Source organism: Haliotis cracherodii, unplaced genomic scaffold, assembly GCF_022045235.1.
Source record: "Haliotis cracherodii isolate W230 unplaced genomic scaffold, xgHalCrac1.p SCAF_20, whole genome shotgun sequence".
Lineage (NCBI taxonomy): Eukaryota > Metazoa > Mollusca > Gastropoda > Lepetellida > Haliotidae > Haliotis > Haliotis cracherodii.
The window spans coordinates 14,809,724-14,816,371 of NW_027266276.1; positions in this window are offsets into that span (position 1 = coordinate 14,809,724).

The following is a 6,648-nucleotide window of genomic DNA, read 5'->3' on the forward strand; positions in this document are numbered from 1 at the left end:
CATGATTCTGGAAGAGTTATTCTACCGCAGATGATAGCTTTGTTCGTAATACTATTGTCCGGCGTTTTCTCTCAGATTGTTACACATTCTTCTTGTGGCTGGAGCAAATATAAACCACTAAGCCAATCACATTTGTGTATAAAATGGTCACTTAACAGTAATTAGCAGTCTTAATTGCGTTAACAACACGAATAATAATCCATTATAAACCGAGAGGCAAAAGAAACTATACCTATTAGTTGATTTCATCATATGTTTCATTTTGAATTGAAAATATCTTGAGTTTGCGATAGAATATCAAAAACATAAACTGTACTGCTGCTTAGTCAATGTATTTTTTCTCCAAATTACCCCGCCACCGATTACTTCAGCAAACTATTTCAGGAATGGGTGGCGGTTAAACAGACATAATCAAATTTGATAATAGTTCTTTCAGTTTTCAATTGCATAAAAATCTCGGTATACTTTCTTTTACCCCTCAGTTTATGATGATTAAAAATTGTCTCCCAATGTTTAATATCTATAGTTATAGTTATAGTTATAAAATAGACTTGTGTAACGGTGCATTGTCCTGGTGGAACAACACGCCTGGTGTGAATTTTGCACGACGTTTAACATTGATAGTCTCAAGACGTTTCCTGAGAAGATTGGCATAATACAGTGAGCGAGTATGATTTTACGCCGCTTTTAGCAATATTCCAGCAATATCACGGCTGGGGACACCAGAAATGGACTCCACACATTGTACCCATGTGGGGAATCGAACCCGGCATAATATAGACCATTAGAGACCCTTCCCCTGGAATCACAGAATACTGAAGCCATCAACGAACAGAATTCGATATTTCGATTGCTTTGACTGTTGCTTTGTCCCATCCAGCGTGACTAATCGCTCAACAAAATCAGCTGTGTCTACTTCAAACCAACGTAAATTCTCACGCAAAATTATGAACCTGGAGCGTTTGTGATCAGGAGTCAGAATACTTGGACCCAAGCGTGCTAAAATGTCATGCCCAGTTTATTCCTTAGACATTCGTAAGCAGTGCACTGACACTTTTATAGAGCCTATTATTTATTGCTGCGGCCACATATCTTGCCTCATTGATTGCCATTTGTGATTACAGACCTAATCCTGCGTGTTTCCTTATAATTGGCTTATTATTCATTAATCGTGTGTGGTTATTTACTGATTTCCACTATTAAGTTACAGCTTTATCTCATATCTTTCGAAGTTAGGCTCAGAATATTTCAGCCACCCCTCGTACCTTGTATTTCAGTAAATGTTTAAAGGACAGTGATGTTCCTTGCTAAAACTGATGTCCGAATCAGGTCCATATTTTGACTTTTACCATATGTTCACGTTTGTGGGATGTGTTTGTAACGGGTGCCACTGGTGGGCAGGATACACTCACCTGTTCGCGAACACCTGGTATCATCGCTTTTTTATCGTGATTCATAAACACATACTCATGGTATTGTCGGAGTTGTACAATCAACTGTGCTTTGGGCAGAGACTTCTTGTGAATATGGAAAGGGTTTTGGTCGCGTTTATTTCATGAGGATGTAATACCTCTAACAACAAGGTTAAATAAACATAACGTCATAGTTTAGGAACGTTGTGAAGTTATTCATACTAACTGCAAAAATTGATTTGGTAGAATATGAACCTATTGCTAGTCCAAATAAATTAGGGGTCAATCAATCGGCTGGTCATGTCATGCCCTGTGCATACAACATTTCACGCACACGTTTGATCTTTAAAAATAAATGTATTCTAAATGTCTTGTATATGTCTCAAACTATAAAACTTGCTTAGAGCACTATGCCCAGAAGGTGGTGTCTCATGGGCCAATCTGATGATGTATACCTCCGAATTCTGTACGTCTCCAATTATTTGACATGGGCCGAACAAGCCTGACCCTTAATTTGGTAGATAGTTACAGCTTTTCGCGTCAAATATGCTAGAGTATACCACCCCTTTATCCTCGGTCTTTGCAGCTTGGACATCCGCTGCAGAATAAGACAGTCCTTGTTGACACTCCGTGGTGGGTGGGGAAAAGAAGTGCAGAGTTATTTTCCTTTCGACATGGCTTCCCAACACCCTGGTTCAAAAAGACGACAGGTCGAATCTGATGAAACTACTGCACCCGCTCGATCTGACGTTTGGCCACGTTTCTTGATAATCGAAGCTTTGGACAAAGAACCAATAAAATTGAAATGGTATCAGGGGTATCTGCGGAGAGGTTACAAATGTAGAATGTGCACGGAGACAGCAATCTGTCAATCTTCAATCTGAACGAGTTGTCAATATCAAGGTTGCTGTCTCAGTGCACAAGACAGTGAACTCGTGTGAGGGCATTGGCTGTGACAGAGCTCGCTGTCTGTCCGGCATGACCCAAGACGAAATTGCCAAGGAACTTGACTAACAGTCCGTCACAGCTGTCAAACGATTCACCGTAAAGAAGGATGATGTAGTTGTTCAGACCAACACCTACCTCTTGACTTTCGCCCGAACTTCTGTCCCTCAATCGATCAAAGAAGGTTATTGCAGTATTGGAGTGAATGTGTAAATCCCCATCACTCCGGTGCTGCACCTGCCAAGCGTTTGGACATGGATTTAAGTCCTGCCATGCCTATGCTGTTTGGTCACCGCTACGGTGACAAACACGAGGCCACTGACTGCAGGAAGGATGTGAAATGTGCAAACTGCGGTGGGAACCATATGGCTTCTTCAAATTCCTCTCCTGTGTAGAAACGCGAGTCCCAAATCATTAAAGTCAAAACAGAACAAAATGTCTCGTACCACGAAGCTAAGAGGAGGGTTGTAGGTCGTACCACAACCATTTCTACTCTCTCTTACTCTGCTGCTGTCTCTCGTCCTCCTGTCACTACTGCCTTTATCGACTGCCAGACTGATCTGACATGGGTCAAGTCTGTACATGTCCAGCCACTTCCTACTGCTTCACTCCCAAACGCAAAACTGTAATAAATGTTAAGTCTCAGACTCCTAAACCAACGCCTGAACCAGAACCAGAACCAGAACCAGAAATTGCTAAACTTACAAACAGTGAACTGCAATTTCTCAAAATGCAAAACAAACTGTCTTCACTTTTGTCGTAAATACAAACCACATAAGGATACAGATTTATGTTTAGATGGTACTTCTATCAAGGAAGTAGAGGAGGCCAAATTCCAGGGCCTCATATTTGTCTGTCATCTCATATTCTTACCACACATCAAATATCTCAAGGCAAAGTACCTGAAGGCTCTCGGCTTGTTAAAAGTCGTTTCAAATTCCGAGTGGGAAGGGAATCAAACCACCCTTCTTCACTTGCACAGATCATTAATACGCTCCAAACTAGACTGTGTTTCCATTGTCTATGGAACAGTTTAGAAAAATTAGACACAATACACCATCAAGACTTAAGGCTCTGTTTTGGAGCTTTTAGGACCTCTCCCGTGAAGCCAGGGATTGACCTTACCATCATTCAGCTATAAAAATCCGAAACCATATAACCATTTAGCCTCAAAATAAGATTCTCAATGATCCATTTTTACAGACGGGTCAAAGGATGGTGGCAAAGTTGCAAGTGCCACCGTCATTGGATCCAGAGCTGTCACCTCAAGAATCCCAGATACTCGTTCTATCTTTACTGTTGAGGCCAAAGCTATCCTAACAGCTTTGACCTATATTAAACAACAAAACCAATTTAAAAGATTCGTCATCTTCTCCGATTCATTGTCACTACTTATCCTGTACAATGATTTCAAACCAGCTATTAAAAGTTATAGTCGGGATCCCATGTAAAAGATTCGGGACACTCATGTACGAAGAAAGAAACTTCACGAATTAAAAAACAACAATCGGTCATACCTACTTGGGTTGTCAGTCAAGACATGACGAGGTTGTTTTACGACGATGTCGTATTGGCCACAGTCAGTTTACCCACGAATATGTGTTTAAAACAGATGAGGACGAACCTCCTAAGTGTATCCCTGGTTCACCGTCAAGCATTTATTTTCAACAGCAAGGGATTCGCATTATCAAAGCGTAAATCTGAAAGATCTGCATTGTATTTTCCCGTGTCAGTGGACACCTCATTATCAACTATTTGAAAGAAATTGGTCTGAATAATAAATTTTAAATGTGTATGTGAATAAGTTAATGCTTGTGTTTAAATTTGGTGTCATGCTTTATCAAATGACATTATTGAAGGATCTGTCCAGGAGATTTAAAGTACCGTAAAATTATTGTCCCCCTGTGTGACACGTAATCGTATAACCGATGTAACTATCATCAACCAGTGTTTTAAGCCAACTCATTGCTGAGTATTTTTTAATACTGGTTAGTATTGTACCCAACCACCAGTAGCTAAAGTGATAATTTTAGTATGCTCAAATATGTTCTATAATTTGTTTTTAAATATACCTTTGCATAAATAACTCAACTGTAAATATATTAGCTTGGTCTCGTTTTGATATTCTTGGGTAGGGAGATTTCGTTTACCAGCAGTTCGTGGAAGTAGTAAGTGAATTAACATTTATGTCGCATCAGCAGCCATATGGTGACTCCTGCGGGCTGTATTAATATAAAAAAGTAGAAATAAATATTGTGCTTACCATGAATAGTTTCACTATGACAGGCATATGGAAGAAGGTAAATGTTTGCTATTTTTGGAACGAACACAGACATCGTCGGGCAATATTACATTCATTTTACCGTGTTGTACAAAAACGGACATACAACCCAATAAAAGAGAATAAGTATAATGTTTCGTATATCAGAATATGTGGCGCTTTCACTGACCTCTGTCTAGTTCAGGTGGGTATATCAGAAGAAGGGAATTGTCCTACACCTTTATATTTGTACAAAGAGATACACTGTGTTCATGTGTCTGTGTCACCACGTTTAGCGACAAAAGGCACATGGATAACAAAAATCAGTTTTCCTTTTACGTTTGCCGTGTGGGATAGTGATGCAAAAAATGTTTATTCATTCGCTCATGATCAAGTGGTTACTTAACGTTAATTGTCATAGTGGTGCTAGTACGTCAGTATTGGTGTAAGTTATTCAAGACAGAAGTTATTATTAAACACCATACATAACATTGACACAACTGTACTATAAAGCAGTAACATGATTCACAGCATTGACACAAATGTACATGCATCATGACACCAAACATATGACTGACACAAATGTATGATGAAGCTATTATGAAGCACCAATACCATACACAACATCGACAAAAGTGCATTATGATACGGTAACACTATACATAGCATTGACTCAAATGTATTAGGAAGAAATAAAACCAAAACATATGACTGACACTAAGTATTATCAAGGATTTCACCATACATAACAATGACACAAATTATTATGCAGCTGTTATGAAGCCAAAACACCATGAACATCATCGACACAAATGTATTTTAAACCAGTAACACAGCAATGACACCACGTATAATGAGAACATAACACGATACATAGCATTGACACAAATGTATTATCATTCAGTAACACCAGACATAGCATTGACACAAATGTATTAGGAAGCAGTAATACCATGCATAGCACTGACACTAGCAATGGTACTATCAATTAATAATACTATACATAGTATTTATAGAAAGGTACTATGAAGACATATCACCATATATAGCACTCGCACAAATGTAACGTGAAGTAATAACACCATGCATGACATTGATAGAAGTAAATGAAGTTCTTACCTCTTACAATTCTTCATTTAGCGTCAGACTATGTATCTAAATATGTATGTTGTAATGAAATGATGACTAATAATGTGTCAATGACAGTGTTTCAAGGACACTTGTCACAACAGAAAACCGCTAAACCAGCAATGCTGTTCATTGGTATCCAATAGTGGTATAAATGTATGATTTAATTAAACTAAATTATTCCCCAGCTGCTGATATATAGATTTATTGGTTGTGTTTGTAATACTAAATATACTTTATAACAATATTGATCTAGTTACATGTTATAAGGTATTAATCAATGTGATGAAACAGTTGACCTTAATGATATTGCTGATTTATGTCTTGAAGTGAACAAAATATTGTTGTTATTTCCCAACACAACGATTTAGACATACACCTATGTCAGTGTTTAAGACAAACAAAGAACTTGTATACCTTTATTCTAAATAATATAATACCATTCATTTACAGGAGGCGGGTCGTCTCCGATCCCTGTTGCATGTAGTCCATTGACAGATGATATTGTGGATGTCATTGGTAGAGAGAATGTTACTCTGATAGAAATGGACTGATATGACTCCCTTACCCCTCAACTCCCTGATGTCATATTAAAGAGAGAAAGGCACATGGGATATGCATTGTATTTAATGTTAATTTGTTTGAAATATCACTACAATTGCTGGAATGCTTTTTTCAAATAATCACCTCTTGTTTTTTTTTATTAAATACTGGCTCCACACATGAGATATTGCTTGTGCGAGGTCTAACAATACCTCAACATCTGCTGATCACCCATGGGTAAATTGACCTTGGTGTAAGGTCGAGGCTTTGACGGTAATGTTTTCAGTAGTGTAAATATATTTAAGTCACCAAGACCTCCACATTTGTCATTGAAATAATACAGCACGAGTCATTTAGTAT